The sequence below is a fragment of the Rattus rattus genome, chromosome 14 (assembly GCF_011064425.1).
Source record: "Rattus rattus isolate New Zealand chromosome 14, Rrattus_CSIRO_v1, whole genome shotgun sequence".
NCBI lineage: Eukaryota > Metazoa > Chordata > Mammalia > Rodentia > Muridae > Rattus > Rattus rattus.
In genome coordinates, this window is record NC_046167.1 from 25,380,165 (window position 1) to 25,396,247 (window position 16,083).

Consider the following 16,083-nt stretch of genomic DNA (forward strand, 5'->3'; position numbering starts at 1 on the left):
TTTGTTTACTTGCATACAGATGGAATTATTTTTCCATAGGCAGCAAACCCATTGAAAAACAATACCCTAATTTTAGAAATGATGCTTGGATGAAATTGTGGAGTTGGAAGGAAGCCGCAAGGTTGTTACCCAACTTACCCATGAACCTGGGGGTTGTCGGAGCCACTGTTTTTGAACTTTGGCCAGGGGTATCACTAAATCCCTTAGTGTATTAGGAATCAAACTAAGAAATGATAGATTTGCCTTCTAAGGTCCAAGAGGAGCCCCCTGTAACTTGCTCATTTCGTCATTCTGGACCTTAAGCTTAATTTAGACTATTGTTACTATGTATGTTTAGTAAATTGCCACCAAAATTTTTCTACCTTAAATAACCTTAGATTCAGGATTTCTTAGGCTAATAGAAAAGTATCTAATTGGCCTGTGTAAACCAAAGGTCACAATTATATTTGGCTTGGAATTTTTTAAAGACTTATAGAATGTTCAGAACTCTTTCAAGAAGTCTATGCCGTGTAGAGATATCCAGAAAAGCTTTGAGGGCATTTCTCAACTTCTTTGGAAAATATGATAGACTTTCAACATAAGCAATCCAAGAGGTGAGCTTTGCAGGAGAGTGGATAAGGGCCAGGGAGGTAGCTCAGTGAGAAACCACGATGGAAACCTTCCACCTTAATTTCAATTAAGGTGGCTAGTTTTATGTCAACGTGACACAAGCTGGAGTCATCAGAGAAAAGGGAGCCTCAATTGAGAAAATGCCTCAGTAGGCATGCCTGTAGGGGATTTTCTTAAGAAGCAATTCATGGAGGAGGAACCAGCAAATTGTGGATGGTACCATCCCTGATCCTGGTGATCCTAAATTCTACAAGAAAGCAAAGCCTCTGCACCAGCTCCTACCTCCAGATTCCTGCTCTGTTTTAGTTCCTGTCCTGACTGCCTTTCATGATGAATAGCAGTATGGAGGAGTAAACTGAATAAACCTTTCACTCTCTATGTTTACTTGGTCATGGTGTTCCATCACAGTAACCCTAGATAAGACACTAAACAAAGTTTGAAACATACTTAGAAGTATATCCTAATACCCAGAAAACTAACCTTGAGTCATCCTCCCATTCTCCCCCCAATTCTAAACTCAGAGCAAAATGAAAGTCTATTTATAGTTAGGAATCTGTTTGCAACATTTAAATTTACATATTTTAATTCATCCCCCAAAGTTAAGAAACTTGAAATTATTCCAATATGAAACATGTAAAGATTTTAGCACTCGAAAGTCAGCGACATACCATCTCCCACTAAACATTATTGCAGATGCAAACCTGTATGTATTTTTACTAGATCTCTGTTCAGAACATCTAATGCAGGTATTCCACACTAACACTACAACAGCCAGACCTACCAACTAGAAAGGCTGTGTAGCTGGGGGGAAAAGCTAGGAGGCAGGGACTGGTGCATGAGTAGGTGTAAGGCTAACTTCCAAGGGTCCATCCAGCTGCAAAGTGCAGCATCTTAGCCGTGAAGAATGTATGTTAGTGGGATGAAAGCACGTGAGGGATGGGACTCTTGCTTCTTCATAAAGTCTAAAGGGTTCTGCCTGTTGACCAAGGTTGCTTCAGAGAGCCTAGGGGGAAAAATGTTTGAAGCTCAAGTAACCAAGGAAAATACCTCAGTATGTCCCATACAAGCTCTCTGGAGCCACTTCTGTAGCTACCCATGGGAATATCCCCATAACTGACCAATATGCTTGGTATCTTATGGTCCTTAAAGAATCTTAATTTAGGGATACTTTTACTTTTATTTATTGGATGTTTTATTTACATTTCAAATGTTATCTCCTTTCCCAGTTTCTAGTCCATAAACCCCTATCCCATCCCCACCTCCCCCTGCTTCTATGAGGCTGTTCCCCCTCCCCAACCACCACCCTTTCCTGCCTCCCTGTCCTGACATTCCCCTACATTGGGGGGGTGGTCCAGCCTCGGCAGGACCAAGGATTTCTCCTCCCATCGGTGCCCAACAAGGCCATCCTCTGCTACATATACAGCTGGAACCATGGGTCTGTCCACGTGTAGTCTTTGGGTAGTAGTTAAGTCTCTGGAAGCTCTGGTTGATTGTTATTGTTTTTCTCATGGGGTTGCAAGCCCCTTCAGTTCCTTCAAACCTTTCTCTAAATCTTCTAATGTGGACCCCATTCTCAGTTCAATGGTTGACTGCTAGCATTCACCTCTGTATTTGTCATGCTCTGGCAGAGTCTCTCAGGAGACAGCTATATCAGGCTCCTGTCAGCATGCACTTCTTAGCATCAGCAATATTGTCTGGGTTTGATGGCTGTATGTATATGGACTGGATCCATGTATCAGTGAGTGCGTACCATGTGTGGTTTGTTGTTTTTTGTGATTGGGTTACCTCACTCAGGATTATATTTTCTAGTTCCATCTATTTGCCTATGAATTCATGAAGTCATTGTTTTTTATAGCTGATTAGTACTCCATTGTGTAGATGTACCACATTTTCTCTGTCCATTCCTCTGTTGAAGGACATCTCGGTTCTTTCCAGCTTCTGGCTATTATAAATAAGGCTGTTATGAACATAGTGTAGTATGTATCCTTGTTATATGTTGGAGCCTCTATTAGGTATATGCTCAGGAGTGGTATAACTGAGTCCTCAGGTAATACTGTGACCAATTTTCTGAGGAACCTCCAGACTGGTTTCCAGAGTGGTTGTACCAGCTTGCAATCCCACCAACAATGGAGGAGTGTTCCTCTTTCTCCACATCCTCGCCAGCTTCTGTTGTCAACTGAGTTTTTTTCATTTTAGCCATTCTGACTGGTGTGAGGTGGAATCTCAGGGTTGTTTTGATTTGCATTTCCCTGATGACTAAAAATGTTGAACATTTCTTTAGGTACTTCTCAGCCATTCGATATTCTTCAGCTGAGAATTCTTTATTTAGTTCTGTACCCCGTTTTTAATTGGGTTATTTGATTCCCTGGACTCTAACTCTTAAGTTCTTTGTATATATTGGATATTAGTCCTCTAACAGTTGTAGGATTGGTAAAGATCTTTTCCCAATCTGTTGGTTGCCATTTCGTCCTAATGACAGTGTCCTTTGCCTTATAGAAGCTTTGCAATTTTATAAGATCCCATTTGTTGATTCTTGATCTTACAGCATAAGCCATTAGTATTTTGTTTAAGAAATTTTCCCCAGTGCCCATGTGTTGAGGCTCTTCCCCACTTTTTTTTTCTATTATTTTGAGTGTATATGGTTTTATATGGAGGTCCTTGATCCACTTGGACTTGAACTTTGTACAGGGCGATAAGAATGGATTGACTTGCATTTTTCTACATGCTAATCTCCAATGGACCCAGCACCATTTGTTGAATATGCTATCTTTTTTTCCACTGGATGGTTTTAGCTCTTTTGTCAAAGATCAAGTGACCACAGGTACCACTTTTTAATTCTAGATCTTTAAAAATCTGAATTCAAGGTACAGACAGCAGAAGTGATCATTTACGGGGTTAAATACACAATAAATATTTTTAAAAATTGTACATTAGGCCACAAAACAGGTAAATAGAGAGAAATAAAAATGTAAAGTACTGTAAGTTATCAAAAAGGACATATCATTTTAAAATTTTATTGTTGTTACTTTGTTCAAGATGGCAGGATTTGAGGTATATGGTCTTTTAAAAAATGTAAAAATTGAAGATGATAAGGTCAGCTTTCATCACAAGTCAAGAAAGTAAATGTCTTATTTTTAAAATGTAGTATAATGTTCACAGGATCTGTTGTAGCTTCATTTATGTTACTGTGATTAAAAAAAACACCAAACTGACAAAAGGCAGCTTATGGTAGAGAGGCTTACTTTAACTCACAATTCCAGGATATAATCCATCAGTTGGGAGAAGTCAAGAGCAGCAAGAACTTGAAGTAGCTGGTCATTTCAAATCCATAGAGTCAAGAGCAGAGAGAAATGACTGCATCCTTTCCTATTTGCTCGCTGGCGAGTAGTTCTTTTCCTCCACCCTTACAATATTCTCTGTTTAAGGAATGGAGCTGCCCACAGTAGGCTGGGTCTTCCCACACCCAGTAACTTAAGATAATCTTCCATATGCCCGCAATCCAACCCAAGGTAGACAATCCCTAGTGGAGACCCTCTACTCAAGTAACTCTAGGTTGTGTTAATTAAAGCTAATCATCGAAGTTTCCTAGTATAAAGTACCTATGCTCCTCAAGGGTGGAAAGGCTCTGAGACATTAAAGGTAGAAACAGAAAGCTTCTATTTCTACAAATATCACACTGCTTTCTTGGGACTCCTATTTCAAAAAAAAAAAAAAAAGTTGTTAAGCTTTCTCACTTTGAGGTACTTTACTGCTAATTATCTAAGAAAACATCATAGTAGACTGCCCAGGGGACTGGATGAGTCAAGTTCTACCTACCGACTTAGGCAAAGCTCTGTTGGTCTTTAGCTCTGAGGCTGAGTCAAATATCCAGCTATGGAAATGGTTCAGTTGATAAAGAGTGCTTGCCTAGTGTCTCAGTTAGAGTTTCTGTTGCTGCTATAGAGACGGTGACCAAAAAAAACTTGGGTAGATTTGGGAAAATGTTTATAGAGCTTATATATTCTGGGTCATTGTGGGAAGCCAAGGCAAGGCCTCAAACAGGGCAGGAATTCAGAGGCAGAAGCCTTGAAGGAAGACTACTTACTCAGCCCGCATTCGTAGACAACTCAAGACCCCACTCACCCCAAGGTGGTACCACCCACAGTGAGCTGGGCCCTCCCACATCTGCCATTTATCAAGAAAATGTCTGAGAGATTTGTTTACTGGCCCATCTAATGAAAGCATTATCACCCTTCCTTCTTTCCAGAAGACGTGGCTAGACTCAGATTGACAAAGAAATCTAAACAGAACATTCAGCAGGCCTAGAGCAGCAGATAAGCCAGGCAAAAGCCAATAATTCTACCATTTGGGGAGAAGAGACAAGAGGATCACAAGTTCAGCCTGGAATATGTGTGACACTGAGTCAAAACTACATCCTCTACATCCAATCCAGCTTGACTGGTAACACATTTACCTACATCCATGTCTACAATCCACATTACAATGGCTGGCAGAGTCACACTGAAGGTAAAGTTTGGGTTTGCCTAATATCTTATCAACTCACATTCAAAAAGGTGTATTACTCCTAGGGAAGACTCCAAGGAATCATACCAAAGTTTTTGAAGTATATAATGGTCAATCTGGGAAGAGGAGGCCTAATCAACATTATCCTTGGCTGACATATGACCGCACTAAGCTGAGCTATGGGATAGCACAGAATACATCCATTATACACCCACCCAGAAGAAATACATCATCAAAATTCCCACGACAGCTGAGGGGATGGCTCCACAGGTAACAGTGTTTACTGCACAAGCATGAGACCCTGACTTTGATGTTCAGCATCCACGTAAAAAGCAGGGCCTAGTGCCACATGTATCTATAACCCCAGCACTGTGGGAGGTATGACAGGAAGTTGACTGAGGCTGGGGAGCTTGCCAGTCTACCTCCAGGTCCAGAAAGCACACTTGTCTCAAGAGAGGAAGTTGGAGAATAATAGCACAGGTCAGCTCCAACCCTGGCACAGGCATGTGTAAACTCTCAGTGACACACACACACACACACACACACACACACACACACACACACACACACACAGAGAGAGAGAGAGAGAGAGAGAGAGAGAGAGAACACATATCAAAAACTAAGAGAAGTTAGAAGAAGCTAGAAGTTATCTAGAACTGTCATTTACAATATAAAAATCTCTTTATTGCTTAAAAGTAAAAAGCTTTGCTCAAACAAATGAAGTTTGCACAAGAAAAAAAATCCAAGACAGAAATGATGCCCTCTGGATCTGTATAAACAGCCTAAGTTTGTACAGTATAATTAAACACCTTTTAGGCATTAAAATGGATTGGAGCATAGACACAAACAGAGAATCACAATATCCACTGCAGTACAGGATTGACTAGCAAACGTGCTACCACTGCAAGGCAGCCTTTCTTCCATCTAAGAAGGCACAACATTTGTATTAAGAACCCATATCCATCCTATGAATGACAAAACTGGGTTCGCTACCACAGATCTAAATAAACACACGTAGCCAGCAAGAACTGTATTTGCTGAGGAAGATTAAAAAAAGAGCTCGTCAATTCACTTCATACTCATTCAGCCAAACACTTAACTGTCTTTAAAAAAAAGTCAAACAAGGAAAACCAGATATTAAAATGACAAAAAAAATATAGTTCTTTCATGTTTGATATATAGCTGCTTAGAAAGGAGGCAATTCGATCAACTACATAAACAGTGTTGTCATTCCTATGTATCACTCCAAAATTATATTCTTAAAAAGACCCTGCCATTAATGCATGGACAAGAGAAATAAAATGTACTGCCCGAGATAAGGAGCCATAATTTAAGGAATATGGTTTAAAATCTAGCAATATATCAATGGCCAAGTGACTTTTATTAAGCACTTTCAGAAACAGGACTGAACCTGTACTTGGTAAATGGATAGCCTAGTTTTCAACAAGGTAGTTCTGAGCTGAGGCCATATGTCAGTTGGTGAAGTGCTTACCTTGTAATTCAGAGGATCTGAGTTCAAGTCCCGGAACCCTGTGAAAGAGCCCATGTGGTAGCCCCAGCATTGGGCAGACAGAGGCAGAAAGGCTGGCTGGCAGCTGGCCAGGTGGAACTACTGAGTTCCAGGGCAATGAGAAACCAATCTCAAAACAACAAGATAGTTGGTGTCTGGGGCCTCCATTTGCATGTGTACACACACGTACAAACCTACACATGCACCAGCACACAGACACATACCCATATGTACCAGCATACATACATACTCCCACATGGTCACCAGCATACCACACATGTACCAGCATACACATAATTAAGTACCCCACGAAATTAAAATTATTACTAGATGGCACTTCTGTCAATTCTTTAAAACTATTTTAAATTTAAGGAAGTATTCATGCATGATAGACTGAATATCAAATGAGAAGACTTAAAATTTATTTTCTTAGAAGTTTTCAAGCACAACACATTTTTTTACCTTTTATCAAAAGGCATTTCTGAATGTGTGTGTGTATGTATGTATGTATGTATGTATGTATGTATGTGTATGTTTGTACATGTGTGCTTGTATGTGTGTAATGGTGATGATGGTGGTTGTAGTGGCTGTGGGGATGGTGATAGCAGTCAGAGTTTTGAGAGTTCATTTTCTCTGTCACCTTGTGACGTACAGGGATTGACTGAGGATCAAACTTAGATCATCAGGTTTATGCTCAAGGTCATTTACATACGAGCCTTCTCAACAGCCCATCAACACATTGTCATTAATCATATCACTACCCTGTGTGACAGATCAAGAACCCACATACCCTAACTAGAATTCTGTACTCTTGGACCAACCTCTGCCAATTTATACTTATGACTAGAAATGAATACAGTGTAGCCTATACCACACCCTGTCTGATCACAGTCCTGGAAATGAAATCTGGCCTTGCTTCCTTCTACAGAGCTTTATCATGTTCAGACACCATAAACTTCTCCACTAATCACTTCTTTGCCACTTGGTGAACTAATACCCCAGACTCTCTCAAATGACTATTACAGTTGGGAAAGAGCTAGATTCCGAGGGGACAACATTATTGCAGACAGTTCCCTTCTGGTGTTGCTTCCTGTGGACCCTAAGATGCCTGACAAGTGCCTTGGGTGCTTTCCTAAGAAAACAGAATTTCCATGTGCACTGTGTTCTCAAAGATAGTAATCTATTTTGAAACACAATGACTGCCCCCATCAGTAATAAATGTACAAGTCATGCCACTAGCAACGTGGTGAAGTGCAGATATCCTTCAGAGCTACAGAAACAAAACACAAACACCTTGGTTCTGGGGATGACATCTTTAAACTCCAGCAATCAGTGAAATGGACACATGTGGCCATCAGTAGAAACCTAGGAGAGGGGTTCTCCTGTACTTAGACCAGCAGGTTTCCCACAGAACCCCTACTTAGTATAACAAGGTAACCCATTCCATTCCCTACTCTAATGGTAATGTGATGTTTTCACTAGATTCCCAAGGCTATGCACCCATAACACAGCCTTTACAGGGAGCCCTTACTGCCCACACCTACAGCCCAGTAGGAAAGGATTCCATCAACTCCCACTCTGGACCTTGTGCAGTCCCTTCCCTCCATCCTTACACAATGACTTCATCCATCTGGTAAATTTGGGAATGAGTGGGTGTCCTCAGCTCAGTTCTGCTGCTTCTTCCTATTGGGAATGAGTGTATCACACAGAAAGAACGGGTCACACAATCAGAGAAAATAGTATTATTGCCTGACTTTGTTCTTTTCCAGGTTCATCAGCACTTAGGGATGAAATACTGATGCAGTTGGCTGCACCACCAGATATCAGGCTTCTTTTCATTTATGGTAATGATGCTGGTCTTTAGAAAGGAGCCTATGCCCTTAAATATGCAAATGAGATAAGGATTACATTCCCACATGTATACACATGGATATCCTCTCTTAAGAGATGAGCATACTAAGACTGAACCCCCAGTGAACTAGACTGTTGGGGGGAGGCGGCAATGGGGGAGGTTGGGAGGAAACACCCATAAGGAAGGGGGAGGGGAAGGGGATGTTTGCCCGGAAACCGGAAAGGAATAACACTTCGAAATGTATATAAAATACTCAAGTTAATAAAAAAAAAAAAAAAAAAAAAAAAAAAAAAGATGAGCATCCTTCCCTGCTTCCTAGCTAATGGGATCTTGATGCCCTTTGGTACCAGTTCCCTCTGCACAGCCATGTGCCTCGAAGGGAGCCACCACTCCATCCCAGCTACACTGAAGAATTTTGCTTTCCTAACAATTATTTTAGTAATGGGCGTTTGACCAAAGTCTGGTTAATGAGACATAAACAGAAGTATCTTGGGAAAAGAGGTTTTTTGAAAAAACTGTTCCTCTCCTTTAAGAAAAGCCTAGAAAAAAGAAGTGGTCTTTCTACTTCCTCTAGACAGGGTGCAAGTCCTATAACCTTCTTGCTACTACTTAGTAGCTGGACTGCATCAAGAAGAACACAAGATTATCTACTAGGATCAGCCCGTTCTGGGTCAGCATTGCTTCTGGAACTATGATGGAAACTGCCAGGCAGGGGCATGTTGACACACATAACCCCAACACTTGGTAGGCTGCATCAGGAGGCCAACCAGTTCAAGACTACATTTATCTACTACACTGAGCCTTACCTCCAAAAATAATAATAAATGGGTGGGGGGCAAAATAAATTATCTTTGGGCTTTTCCCCGCAAGATAATACCAAAATGAAGAAGGAATTTCACACCCCAGCCACAGCAAGGGCCAAAGCAAAGGCTCTGAAAAACACCCAGGGACAATGACCAGGCAACCACAGACACAAATCAGTGCTCTTTCCCATGTCCTTCCCAGACACCAGACCCAGAGGCTGTGAAAATATCCTGAGAGGAGCACCACCTGAAGGATGCCCACACTTGACCATCAATCAGCTCCTCTCACCACCAAAAGTACTGGGAAAGACAGAAGACAACACTGCTGGGCTCTGTGTGGTTGTCAAGGACCCAGCACAAGATCAGAAAGTCTGGGAAGAAGTGTTGAGCATGAGAAAGACCAGAGTCAACCTCCTGATCAGGCAGATAGAAAAAGGCATGTGTCATGACTGCCTCCTGGCTATGATGCTCAAGATATCACCAACAAGCTGGGTCCTCCTAACATTAAACATAGCCATTTTTAATGTGTGTTAAACACACATATACATACCTATATACACATAAACATATCTATACACACATACAGTATAAGACATGTATTAAAAAAAAAGTCTCTTGCTTACAGTCAAAAGCATTCCTAAGATCCAGCCCTCAGAGATGGAAAAATGCCATATTCAGTCTCAGGTCTCCTGGTTCTCTCAGCTTGCTGCCTTGATTGACACATTCATTTCACTGAGTCTCAGAAGGATCACAAAGACACCAAACCAAAGGCTGTGGTGAAGAGCGAGGAGTGGCTTTGTGACATGCCAGTGTCCCCTCTACATACTGAACACACATCACATCGCTTCATCCCCATGAGCTAGAAATTAACTCCAGAATTTGAAGACCAAATTCTCCACAGTAAACGCCTGTTCAGGAAGGCTAAGTTTCATTCACATTTAAGAGAAAGATTCTTTCAAAACATGTAAAGCTTTGAGCCATTAGGATCTTCCCTGCGGCTTCTCCAGTCTACCTCTCCTCAGGTATAAAAAGTTAGCTACTCTGAAAAGCTGTCAGTATCAAAGATAACACACAGTCATATAAGCAGCATGTGTGTGGACATAGGTGTCCAGTACATAGTAAAACATTATAGCTAATGCTTTTCTTCAATGGAAGTACAGTGGCACCAGAAAACAACCTGGGATCACAAAAGTATTTGAGTGGCTTTATATGAATCCTATGCCCGTGATCAGTAAGTCCACAACGTCTACTCAGTTGAGGATCCCTCTTAATGTTCACCCACCATGAAAATGAAAAATAACACTTTAATAATCTACAACCATATTTATTATCTCGGAAACGACAGGGAATTATTCAATTCTATTGATGTTTCCCGAATGGCGCCGAGAAGATGAAAAATGACCGTGCACCCAACAGCATCCCGCTGACTTCTAAACAGCTTAGAAACATTAATGGGATGGCCACCCTGCATATCAAGGTAGATTTTTTTTAAGCTATGGGGTTATTAGCCACTAAATGATTTTTAAATTCTGCTATTAATCCTCCTGTCTCTGTTAACTATCATTTCACATTCAAAATGGCATGGCAATAAACCCTTCAGGCAAAACGAATATAGCAGAGTCTGGGTTTACAAATCCCCATGCTTGTGTGTATGTGTGTGCTCCCCACCACCACCCACAGCATCAGATTGGGCTTCTCTTATAATGAGTATATATTCACCTGCGCGCACACGTGCGCGCGCGCGCGCGCGCACACACACACACACACACACACACACACACACACACACACACCTCTCCTCAGGGTAGATTTCTGTAACAGTGAGTACAGGAAGAGGGTGCCAGTCATTGCTACTTTTTAATCATGGGACACAATTACTGCATGCTGTGCCCAGCTAGGACCACAGGAGTCACCACTACAACCATTTACTGAGTTCTTACTCTATCCACCAAGCCAAGCTGACATAAGCTTTAGCTGCTATGCAGCCACGATTCTGTGTCAGGCTGACCAGGCTTTGAACAAAGCCTTTAGTAACAGCTCTGTAAGCAGTCCAGACTAGATTCTCCCAAATGTCTCCATGGTCACTGTAACTGTTACAGTAAATGTTTTCCTTTTTATTTGACAAAATGCCTAACATAAGGAAGAAAAGAGAGTTTATCAGGGAGTAAACTCCATCATGTCAGAGAAAGCATGGTGATGAGAAAGGCTTCTAGCTATGAATATGAGGTGCTGGTTGTTTCCTGTGAATAGTCAGGTAGCAGAGAGTTGAGGATGGAACTTGGCCAGGCTACAACCCACAAGTCCCACACCACAGAGGTCCACCTCCTCTAGCTAGACTCCAGCTCCTAAAGGTTGAGCAGAAACAGTGCCAACAGTCGGAGACCAAGCAGTCACAGACACAAGCCTGTGGTGAACATGTGACATTCAGAGAATAGTAAACACATTCACAGTCTTCAATAAAATGTCTTCCTGACTGGAACATTAATAAGACAATATAGAAAGGCTGGAAAAATAGCTACTAGTTAATAGTGAATACTGTTTGTGGCCATCTCTGGCCTCTATAGGCATCTGCACTCATGTGTACATACCCACACGGAGACAAATATAGATATTAAAGAACAAAAGTAATAGGTCAACTAATTAGGCACAGAGAAAGATTGCATCCTGAGCTACTGCACAGAGAATAGGACTTAGCAAGACAACGTTCACACAGATTGTTTTAGAAACTAGTCAGCAACCTCCCAGAGCTGTAAATGACAGAAGACTCAAACTCACTTCTTGTGATGGCTATTCATTCTCCTTTGTCAGTTGGACTCTATCTGGAATAAACTACAATCCAGAAATGGAGGACACAATTGTGATCCAGATCTAGAGGAAGGAAGACAACATGCCTTTGATCTGGATCTTAAGGTGGGATTACTCACACCCCTAGATATTGTGACACACCTTCTGCTGGAGGCCTACATAAGAAAAATGGAAGAAGGAAGTGTTCATTCTTCTCCTGCTTGCCCTCACTTTGCCAGCATATGCACTGGAGCCTACTTCTTCAGGATTTCAGCTTATACAGAAGAGCAACTAAGATATCCAGCCTTGTGGGACTACTAGATTCTTGGAACTCCTTTCACAGCTAGCCATTGATGGATTAATTGAATGGCAGCCTGTAAGTCATCCCAAAATATTCCAGCTAGATAGATCAATTCATAGATGGATAGATGAATGGATAGATGATGGGTGGATGGATGAATAGGTAGGTAGTTAGGTAGATGATAGATAGACAGACAGACAGACAGATATTCCAAAAGTCCCGTGACTCTAGAGAACCCTGACTCATACACTTCTCTTCTAGGTAGTCCTCCTTTAGTCAGGATGTTCAATGTCCTAGTAATCAAGGTCACCACAAAGACACCTCTGAGAAATGAATGAGTTCTTCCAGAAGAAGTCTGAACAATTTATCTACCCGGTCTCTGTAAGAGCTCTGCTTTCTATAAGACAGTAAACACTACAAAATTTAATTGTGGTGAGGGGCTGGAAAGATTTGAGGAGTAGCCCTTCGTTTTAATAAACGTGTGTGTGTGTGTGTGTGTGTGTGTGTGTGTGTGTGTGTGTGTACACAAACACACCTACTGTGTACATGATACACACAATTCACTGTGGCAACTTAGTGAGTCACACTGGTAGCAGCTTGATGGATGCCAAGGAGAAGCTGCCAGTTCCCTCATATAGTAGATGAGCCACAACCACAAAGACCCCTTTCTCTGGCTCTGGATGATCAGGCCTTGCAAAAGTTCCAAGGTCTGTTCAAGCTTCTAGACAGATCTGTGCCCCCAGATGCTTTCTCTGGCAAGCCTCTCATGCCAAGCACTTCATTTCTCACACTGATTTTGCAAATAGATTCAAATTATATATATATATATATATATATATATATATGTATATATTCTATCTGCAAGAATAAACTGACAAGAAAGCAAAAATAAATTGCAAAAAAAGGAGTGAATTGGATGGATTTGGCTACCTCTATTACATATTAAAATCAAATATAAAGTTGTAGCAATTATAGCAATATGAGAAATACACTAGCAAAAATTGTTTAGGGCTTTGCATATATACATTAAAACATCAAAGGTCAGCCAGGTAATCAATACACTGGGACAAGTGAATATCATTTTGAATAGACAAAGCTAGCCAGCTCACTTATCCTTTGCCAGAATAAATTTCAAGTGGATTAAAAAGTCTAAGTATTGAATAGCACCCTGCACCCAAATCATGTGGGGGTTGGGAATAGGAAGCTGAACACCAAGAAGTTCAGATAATCCCTGACCACAGGAGAGTCCACCACTCCAATCCACCTCTCCCAAATCCCTGGCCCAAGAAGAAACTGCATAGAGCGTCTGGATACAGGAATATAGGAGCAGTCAGCGGCAGGACACTGCTGGGTCCAGCCTGTATCCGAAACTGAACTGAAACGATGAGCTCCCTGCACCCAAAGCCTGTGGGGGAGAGAGCCTAAAAGTGTGGACACTCCTGAGAACTCAGAGGAGACCACTCTCTGCCCACATTCCCGATCCAAGAGGAAATCACCCAGTGCCATCTGTGTCCCCTGGGAACAGGGACTTAGGAGCAGTCAGAGTCAGGGCCGTTCCGATTTCTTCCTGCTGAAAGCCAGGCGCCAGGAGCACCTACACACCTGAGAACAGAGCTCTTTGTTGCCAGATCCAGCTGAAAGGAAACAGGTCTACAGGAGTGCTGGCACTCAGGCCTACAGGAGGGTCAAGCCACTGTCAGAAACAGCAAGACAAGCTAACACCAGAGACAACCTGATGGTGAGAGGCAAGTGCAGGAACCTAAGCAACAGAAACCAAGACTACTTGGCATCATCAGAGCCCAGCTCTCCCACCAAAGCAAATACTGAATATCCAAATACACTAGAAAGGCAAGATTTAGATATAAAATCACATTTTATGATGATGTTGGAGGACTTTAAGAAGGACATAAATAATTCCCTTAAAGAAATACAAAACAACACAAGTAAACAAGTAGAATCACTTAAAGAGGAAACACAAAAATCCCTTAAAGAATTACAGGAAAACACAACCAAACAGGTGAAGGAATTGAACAAAACCATCCAGGATTTAAAAATGGAAATAGAAATAATAAAGGAAGCACAAAGGGAGAGAACCTTGGAGACAGAAAACCTAGGGAAGAGATCAGGAGTCAGAGATGCAAGCATCACCAACAGAATACAAGAGATAGAAGAGAGAATCTCAGGGGCAGAAGATACCATAGAAAACATTGATACGAGCAGCTCTCTGCTCCCAGAACCCGTGGGAGAGATACCTTACCGCCTGGTCAGGTGGGCACTCCTGAGGCTGCAGAGCAGAAGAGACCACCAACACTGCCCACCCCTGCCCACATCCCTGGCCCAAGAGGAAACTGTATAAGGCCTCTGGGCTCCCGTGGGAGAGGGCCCAGGTGAGGCAGGAGCCCTGCCTGAGACACCGCCGGAACCTGAAGGAAACAGACCGGATAAACAGTTCTCTGCACCCAAATCCCGTGGGAAGGAGAGCTAAACCTTCAGAGAGGCAGACACGCCTGCAAAACCAGAAGAGACTGCTCTCTGCACACATTACTGATTCCAGAGGAAAACACCGGAGGCCATCTGGAACCCTGGTGCACGGAGGCTCCCGGAAGGGGCGGCGCAGATCTTCCTGGTCGCTGCCACCGCGGAGAGCCCGTGGGCAGAACCCCGCGAGCGACCTTGAGCCTCGGGACCACAGGTAAGACCAACTTTTCTGCTGCAAGTGACCTGCCTGGTGAACTCAAGACACAGGCCCACAGGAACAGCTGAAGACCTGTAGAGGGGAAAAACTACACGCACGAAAGCAGAACACTCTGTCCCCAATACTGGCAGAAAGAAAACAGTAAAACAGGTCTACAGCACTCCTGACACACAGGCTTATAGGACAGTCTAGCCACTGTCAGAAATAGCAGAACAAAGTAACACTAGAGATAATCTGATGGCGAGAGGCAAGCGCAGGAACCCAAGCAACAGAAACCAAGACTACATGACATCATCGAACCCAATTCTCCCACCAAAACAAACATGGAATATCCAAACACACCAGAAAAGCAAGATCTAGTTTCAAAATCATATTTGATCATGATGCTGGAGGACTTCAAGAAAGACGTGAAGAACTCACTTAGAGAAACACAGGAAAACATTAATAAACAAGTAGAAGCCTACAGAGAGGAATCGAAAAAATCCCTGAAAGAATTCCAGGAAAACACAATCAAACAGTTGAAGGAATTAAAAATGGAAATAGAAGCAATCAAGAAAGAACACATGGAAATAACCCTGGATATAGAAAACCAAAAGAAGAGACAAGGAGCTGTAGATGCAAGCTTCACCAACAGAATACAAGAGATGGAAGAGAGAATCTCAGGAGCAGAAGATTCCATAGAAATCATTGACTCAACTGTCAAAGATAATGTAAAGCGGAAAAAGCTACTGGTCCAAAACATACAGGAAATCCAGGACTCAATGAGAAGATCAAACCTAAGGATAATAGGTATAGAAGAGAGTGAAGACTCCCAGCTCAAAGGACCAGTAAATATCTTCAACAAAAATCATAGAAGAAAACTTCCTAACCTAAAAAAGAGATACCCATAGGCATACAAGAAGCCCAGAACTCCAAATAGATTGGACCAGAAAAAAACACCTCCGTCACATAATAGTCAAAACACTAAACGCTCAAAATAAAGAAAAAAGAATAAAAAGGTAAGGAAAAAGGTCATAACATATAAAG